We start from the raw sequence: 7,147 nt of genomic DNA, 5'->3' as shown, positions 1-7,147 counted from the left end.
GCAGTGTAGAGTAGTGCTTGTTGTTTGTCATTTCTCCGATCACAAATGCAGACATGGTTTTATGTTTACGCGGCGCGATGCAATACAACACGTAAAAAGACAGTATAAGTCATTATAATCCGTAATTATGTCCCCACTGGATACAACAAATGTCTCGTTTATAATGGGTTTTAATGTTTTTGTCGGGACAAGGCATCACAGTATGGTAAGGGGCGTAACATTTCCGTCACACGCTTGAGGTATTCGGCCAATTACAACGCACTGGATAGCTGGCTCATCAGAGCACACCTCGCTTTTCAGACCGATGAGTTTTGTAAAAATTGACGCGTTTCAGAAAGGCGGTGCATAGAGGAGAAACAATAATGTACAGTATGTGGAAAATAATGTGTTTTTTGAACCTTAAACTGCATAAACACATTTCATTACACCAAATAATGTTCTTTTTAGCAACATCATATGACCCCTTTAAAGCCACTTGACCCACTACATGGTGTCACGCCTGTTAAAAATATTTACAGTCCTTCAGCTTGGTTCATATTTTTTCACCAAGAAAGTTAAATATATACAGGGTAAATTCCAGATCTTTGGAATATTTTTCACCGTCATTTATATATAGTAACTTCATGTCAAAAAAGTTGTCGACCCCATGTACATCCAAGAAAACTAAAGGATCAATTAAACGAAAAGAGCTATTACAAAACTACAGTATAGTTACTGTCTAGCTTACATACAATTCATGAATATATGATGTATGACAGGTCATGAATATTCAATGATCTGTAAAGTTCTCTTCCAGCTAAGCATTCAGAAATATGAAGAATCTGAAAATTACAGCAAAAGCCATCTAGTATTCCTCAAAAATAAAGACATTAATGTACTCCATGTAGCTGAATGTAGTTGAAGTAGTCCCAGAACAAATCCCAGAGCTCAGTCCAATTTTGAACCACAAAGTTCACAAATTAACCCCATTCAACAGCAAGCTTGAGCAATTTTGCTAAGATGTTCAACTCTGAGCTAAAGAGACCAGTCCAACTCACATTTCATCATTTTCTGCTACTTGAGTTTAATGTCTAATCTTTTTTACAGATCAAAACCTAGAGTACTGAGCAGCATCAGAATTTCTCAGTCAAGTACACCACCGTTTAAAAGTCTGTAATTAGTGAATTTTTACTGCTTTTATTTTGACAAAGCTATATTTTCTGCAGTCATCACTCCAGTCTTCAGTGTCACATGTCATGATCTTTCAGAAATTATTCTAATATGCTGACTTTGTGCTCAAAAACAATTTTTATTAGTAGTCAACGAATATTATTATTATATCAATGGTCAAAACAGTTGTGCTACTTCATATTTTTGTGGAAACCATGATATATTTTCTCAGGATTCTCTGTTGAATAGGAAGTTTGAAAGAACAGCATTTATTTTAAATAGAAATCTTTTGTAAAAATCTTTATTGTCATTTTTAAATTAATTTTATGTGTTCTTGCAGAATAAAATGTAATAAAAAGACACCAAAATATGTGATAAATAAAAGTCTCAGTGGATATAATAAACAGTATTTATACTGCTGTTACAGAATACATAAAATAAGTTATCAAAAAGATGTTTAAATGCCTAGAAGTAGAAACAAACTTGTCAAAAAGAGAAAATCTTTCCCTTCTTCTTAAACCTATATGTTAATTTGATTTAATGTCTGAAATAAGAACCTATCCGCAAATCATGTGTGCATCAACAAACATTAGTAGGGTGTGCAAGTGTGGGCTATATATAATATTTCAGAATTTAAGTGAGCATCTTGAGTGCTTTTAAGTAGACAGTCTAGAGAATTTCAGGGGCTGCTGGGTAAGGCAGGTCTGAATCCGTTCCACCAGTCGGACCAAAAAAAGCTGCACCACCATCTGCTGTATAGGCTAGATGTTTCTTATAGCCTTTCTGCTGTCATTTCCATTATAAATACATCAGACATGATTCTTCAGCAAACAATACTGCAAATAGTGCTATAAAAAGAGATTATAATTAACTAATAAATAAAGAGTAAAAATGCAATCACAGTCTTTCAATTTGCTGCTGACCTGTCATAATAATAATGAGGTATACACTCCCAGATATTTAATAATATCCATATCATTACTTGTGCGGCAGATCAGATTGTTCTGATCTTAAATCCCCGCAATGAAGTGTCTTAAAGTCACTGGAACAACACTATAAAAGAGAGAGTGCTCGCTAATGAGATACACTGAGAATACACAGTGAGCTCAGCGTGCTTTTGCTTACATCATTCCTCATGGGTGCAGGATCGCTGAACAGTCCAGACTGAGCGTCTGCTTCCTCTTAACTCTGAAGACATGCAAATGTAACATCAACACACTGTATACTCCTGCACATGCAGTGTTGAGGTCATGTGACAGTGTAACAATGTTTTAATAATTATTAAAGGGGAAAACTGGCTGTGCATTTTGACAACGTTTTGGAAGCAACATCCTCTCTCTGTCATTGTTTTATTTATGCATCTATTTATGTATGCATTGTACATTAGAATACAACAATAAAAACATCAGCCAAGACATTGAGATTGCTAACAATGTCTTTCTCCAGGCATTATAAACCTCCTCAGATTAGATTTATGAGGATTCATGATTCAGGAGCAGTGGTTTGGTTTCAGGGGAAGGTGGTTTTAAAGTCAGGAGGTGTTTGAGATTCAGGAGGAGGTACAGGGTGCATCGGATCACTCTGGCACACTGAAGTGCTGCAATCACAGGATCCTGCTGCTATCCCAACATGAGCATGAGCTCATCCCATCAGGGAGGCCAACCACAGAGAGGGAAACACACACAAACACATCTGCACACATGCAAGGATGTCGCTGTCAGGAGATACCCACACTCACAGGGGGCTCCGTATGACTGAATTCTGTATTCTGAACCGACTGAAAAAACTGAATTTTTTAATGCTATATTCATACATAGTGAAATGATTTTGTTTCAAGTCTAAATCTATATTGAATATACTGTATTCAAAGATGTAAATAAAACAACGATTATTAGAGTGCATTTTACAATAACATACAATTTTAGTCTTTCTACTTCAAAATTCACATTTAACGTTACTTGCCAATTTTTTGTAATTATTTGTGAAGTTTATTACCAATTTCTGAGTGAAAATTAATTCTCCACTAAATATTTTCAGTATAGGTGATAATTTTGGGTAAGTTACATGTGCTCCACATGAGGGCTGCTTTTATTTCTAAATATAGAGGCGAGAAGCACAGGAAGCAGATTTAACATAATGAAGGTCATATGCCATCAAATCCATCAAATTTATTCTTTTAGATATTAGTGCCACATTCGACACTGTCATTCAGTGTTATTAGATCGATAGGCTTTTATTGTATTGTACTTCTTTGGTTTTCATCGTATTTAAAGTGATAAAAAAAATAATTTGTTCAATCTGAGCCAGTTTCAGATACTCACTGCGTTTCACAGGGGTCAGTGTTGGGTCCGCTTTTCTTTATTATTTATATTTATTGTTTATATTTTATCTCTTGGTCTTATTTTTTGCACTTTTGGTATTCATTTTCATTTTTATGCCAATGATACACAACTGTACGTATCTACAAAACCTAATATTTTCTATCCCCCTCTCGAACTTACTAAATGTATGCAGGATGTTAACATTTGGATGACTAAGAATTTCTTAAAGCTCAGTGCCAACATAACTGAAGTCCTTCTTGTAGGGTCTAGGTTTACTTTATCTAAAACTCAGTCTTTTACTTTCTGTTTTATTGACTTTTGTTGTAAGGTGTCCTTGAATGCCATGAAAGGCTGCTATAAATAAAAGTTATTAGGAGTAGTAGTAGTAGTAGTAGTAGTCATAGTAGTAGTAGTAGTAGTAGTAGTAATATCATGAAATACAGTGCAGTGAAAAGGTTTTTTTTTTTGCATATTTGTCACACTTAAAAGATTCAGATCAAACAAATTTTAATATTACACAAAGATAATGCAAGTAAATACAAAATGCAGTTTTGAAATGATGATTTCATTTATTAAGGAAAAAAAGCTGTCCAAACCTGCCTGGCACTACATGAAAAAGTAATTGCCCCCTAAATCTAATAACTGGTTGTGCCACACTTTGCAGCAACAACTGCAATCAAGCGTTTGCGATAACTGGCAATAAGTTTTTCACATCGCTGTGGAGGAATTTTGGCCTTTGGGTTATGTAGCAGGACAATGATCCCAAACACACCAGCAAGTCCACCTCTGAATGGCCACTCCAAAACCTACATTTTGTTTTTCTCGAGCCATTCAGAGGTGGACTTGCTGGTGTGTCTGGGATCACTGTCCTGCTGCATAACCCAAGTGTGCTTGAGCTAGAGGTCACAAACTGAGTTTCTAACAGGTCTGGCAGTAATCAGGCCTGGTTGTGGCTAGTGAAATTTAACTCAGCTTTCTAAAATAATGTGGTTAATCACAGTTCTTTCATGATTTAACAAGAGTGGGCAATTAATTTTTCACATAGGGCCAGGTTGGTTTGGACAGCTTTTTTCCCTTAATAAATGAAATCATCATTTAAAAACGGCATTTTGTATTTACTTGCATTATCTTTGCGTAATATTAAAATTGGTTTGATGATCTGAATCTTTTTTTGCCCAAAAGTCTTGGGGATAATCAAGATATTTTTTGGCAAATGTGAGACGAGCCTTTGTGTTCTTTTTGGTCAGCAATGGTTTTTGTCTTGGAACTCTCCCATGGGTGCCGTTTTTGCCCAGTTTCTTTCTTATTGTTGAATCATGAACACTGTCCTTAATTGAGGCAAGTGAGGCCTGCAGTTCTTTAGATGTTGTTCTGGGTTCTTTTATGACCTCCTGGATGAGTCGTTGTTGCGCTCTTGGAGTAATTTTGGTAGGCCGGCCACTCCTGGGAAGGTTCATCACTGTTCCAAGTTTTCTCCATTTGTGGATAATGGCTCTGACCATGGTTCGCTGGAGTCCCAAAGCCTTAGAAATGGCTTTATAACCCTTTCCAGACTGGTACATGTCAACTATTTTGTTTCTCATCTGTTCTTGAATTTATTTAGATCGCTGCATGATGTGTTGCTCTTTAAGCATGTTTCACTTTGTCAGACAGGTTCTATTTAAGTGATTTCTAACAGGTCTGGCAGTAATCAGGCCTGGTTGTGGCTAGTGAAATTTAACTCAGCTTTCTAAAATAATGTGGTTAATCACAGTTCTTTCATGATTTAACAAGAGTGGGCAATTAATTTTTCACATAGGGCCAGGTTGGTTTGGACAGCTTTTTTCCCTTAATAAATGAAATCATCATTTAAAAACGGCATTTTGTATTTACTTGCATTATCTTTGTGTAATATTAAAATTTGTTTGATGATCTAATTCCTTTAAGTATGACAAATAAGCAAAAAAAAACACAAAAAAAAAAAACAGGAGGGGACAAAAACCTTTTCACGGTACGTATGTGAGACTTTATGTATAATGATGAGGTCATCTAAGACCATACCTTCTACCAGCTCTCTCGTCAGATCTCATTAGACAGGATTTTAAGTAATAGTAAAAAAGTAAGATGTCTTTGCAGAAATGTTTGCTGTAGAAATAATTTTAGCTGAAATGCATCTGATTAAAACCCAGTGGATATATTTAAGAGCTTTAGCTTTCCAAGTATAGTGGAGCCTTCATGAGCACTGCTGTGCATAAGAAGTGGTTGTGGTGATTTAGAGCAGGTGCACCCACAACTGAGATCCTCTCTGTGCCAACTAAATCAGCTGACTTCAGATCAGACAAACAGCTATAAACAAAGCTCTCTCCAAAAGCACCACGGGTCATGCTATTTCATACAATATCCTTCTTAATGTTTTTAAAACACTCATTCATTCAAAAACACTGTAAACAACAGCCTTGAGACTGTATTTGCATTGGTTAAAATCTTAGACCCACAATTAAACAATCAAATTAAGTGCAATGAACTATAATGCATGAATATTTTCCTACCATGCCCTGATGGTAGAGAAATCTCTTCTTATGCAATAAACAGGGAAGAAGACATGATTAATTCTACTCTTTTATAGATTAATTTGTGTTTTTTAAATACTTAATCACACTAAATGAATGCATTACAGCCCTAATTGATAGCCCTAAGTTTCACATGTTCCAACACTGTCATTTTTGTCAGTTTATTTGAAGATTATCTTCCAGCTATCTTTAAGGTCATGTGCTCACTTTGTTAGGAATACCCAATTTGAGCCATTATATCTTCATCGAAGGTCCTTTTATCAGGCATTGCATATTTATCTTTGAAGTGCAGGATCTGCAGGTATGAGGCTCCTTGTTTCATTGCCAAAGTATTATAAACATGACTGGCACTCTATGATTTTTTTTAATTGCACTAGAAGTCTAGATCAGATATTCATTGTAGAGCATTTGAGGCTTTTCAACCGCACATTTACACTCATTAGTAAGCATATAATTCAGCCCGATCTACTAAATGAAGACCTCCAGAAGCAGCATGCAACACACTGTCTCTGTAAATCAGATCAGTGTCATGCACATCACACTTGCATACTGAGCATGCTGTAAATTTTCAGAAGATGTGCACACTGTCTGACAGACAGTGAAGGTTAATGCTACTGTTGAGATAAATTTCAGAGATTTCAGTGACAACAAAGAAACAGAGACATAGGCTGAGGAACGTTGTGTTTCTGAGATCGGCCATTTTCAACTCTGCTTGCATTTTGACAACCATAAAACATGTTAAAATTACTTGAATTGTCCAAATGTTTTTTTTGATTACTACATTTTCATGGCCGTTTGTAGAACTCGCTATGCATGAATTGGATCTTGTGATTTACAACCTGTGCTTTTCACCTGATTTACCATAAGTCAGACTTTTCTCACAGGAGTCTGATAGTGAAACGTAATCTCACAGTCTGTTTATTGCTTTCCAAATCTGATTATCATACAGGTGCATCTCAATAAATTAGAATGTCGTGGAAAAGTTCATTTATTTCAGTAATTCAACTCAAATTGTGAAACTAGTGTATTAAATAAATTCAATGCACACAGACTGAAGTAGTTTAAGTCTTTGGTTCTTTTAATTGTGATGATTTTGGCTCACATTTAACAAAAACCCACGAATTCACT

At 35.6% G+C, this 7,147-nt stretch overlaps 1 protein-coding gene across 10 annotated transcripts in view; it reads right to left on the bottom strand.

Moving 5' to 3' along the window:
- LOC107700563 (rho guanine nucleotide exchange factor 4-like) overlaps positions 1–7,147 on the bottom strand; it is an 87,930-nt gene that overhangs the window by 48,345 nt on the left and 32,438 nt on the right. The window lies entirely within an intron of this gene.

This window comes from Sinocyclocheilus anshuiensis, unplaced genomic scaffold, assembly GCF_001515605.1.
Source record: "Sinocyclocheilus anshuiensis isolate Anshui unplaced genomic scaffold, SAMN03320099.WGS_v1.1 scaffold718, whole genome shotgun sequence".
NCBI lineage: Eukaryota > Metazoa > Chordata > Actinopteri > Cypriniformes > Cyprinidae > Sinocyclocheilus > Sinocyclocheilus anshuiensis.
Note: the sequence above shows the minus strand (reverse complement) of the source record. Positions and strands in the feature narration are given on the sequence as shown.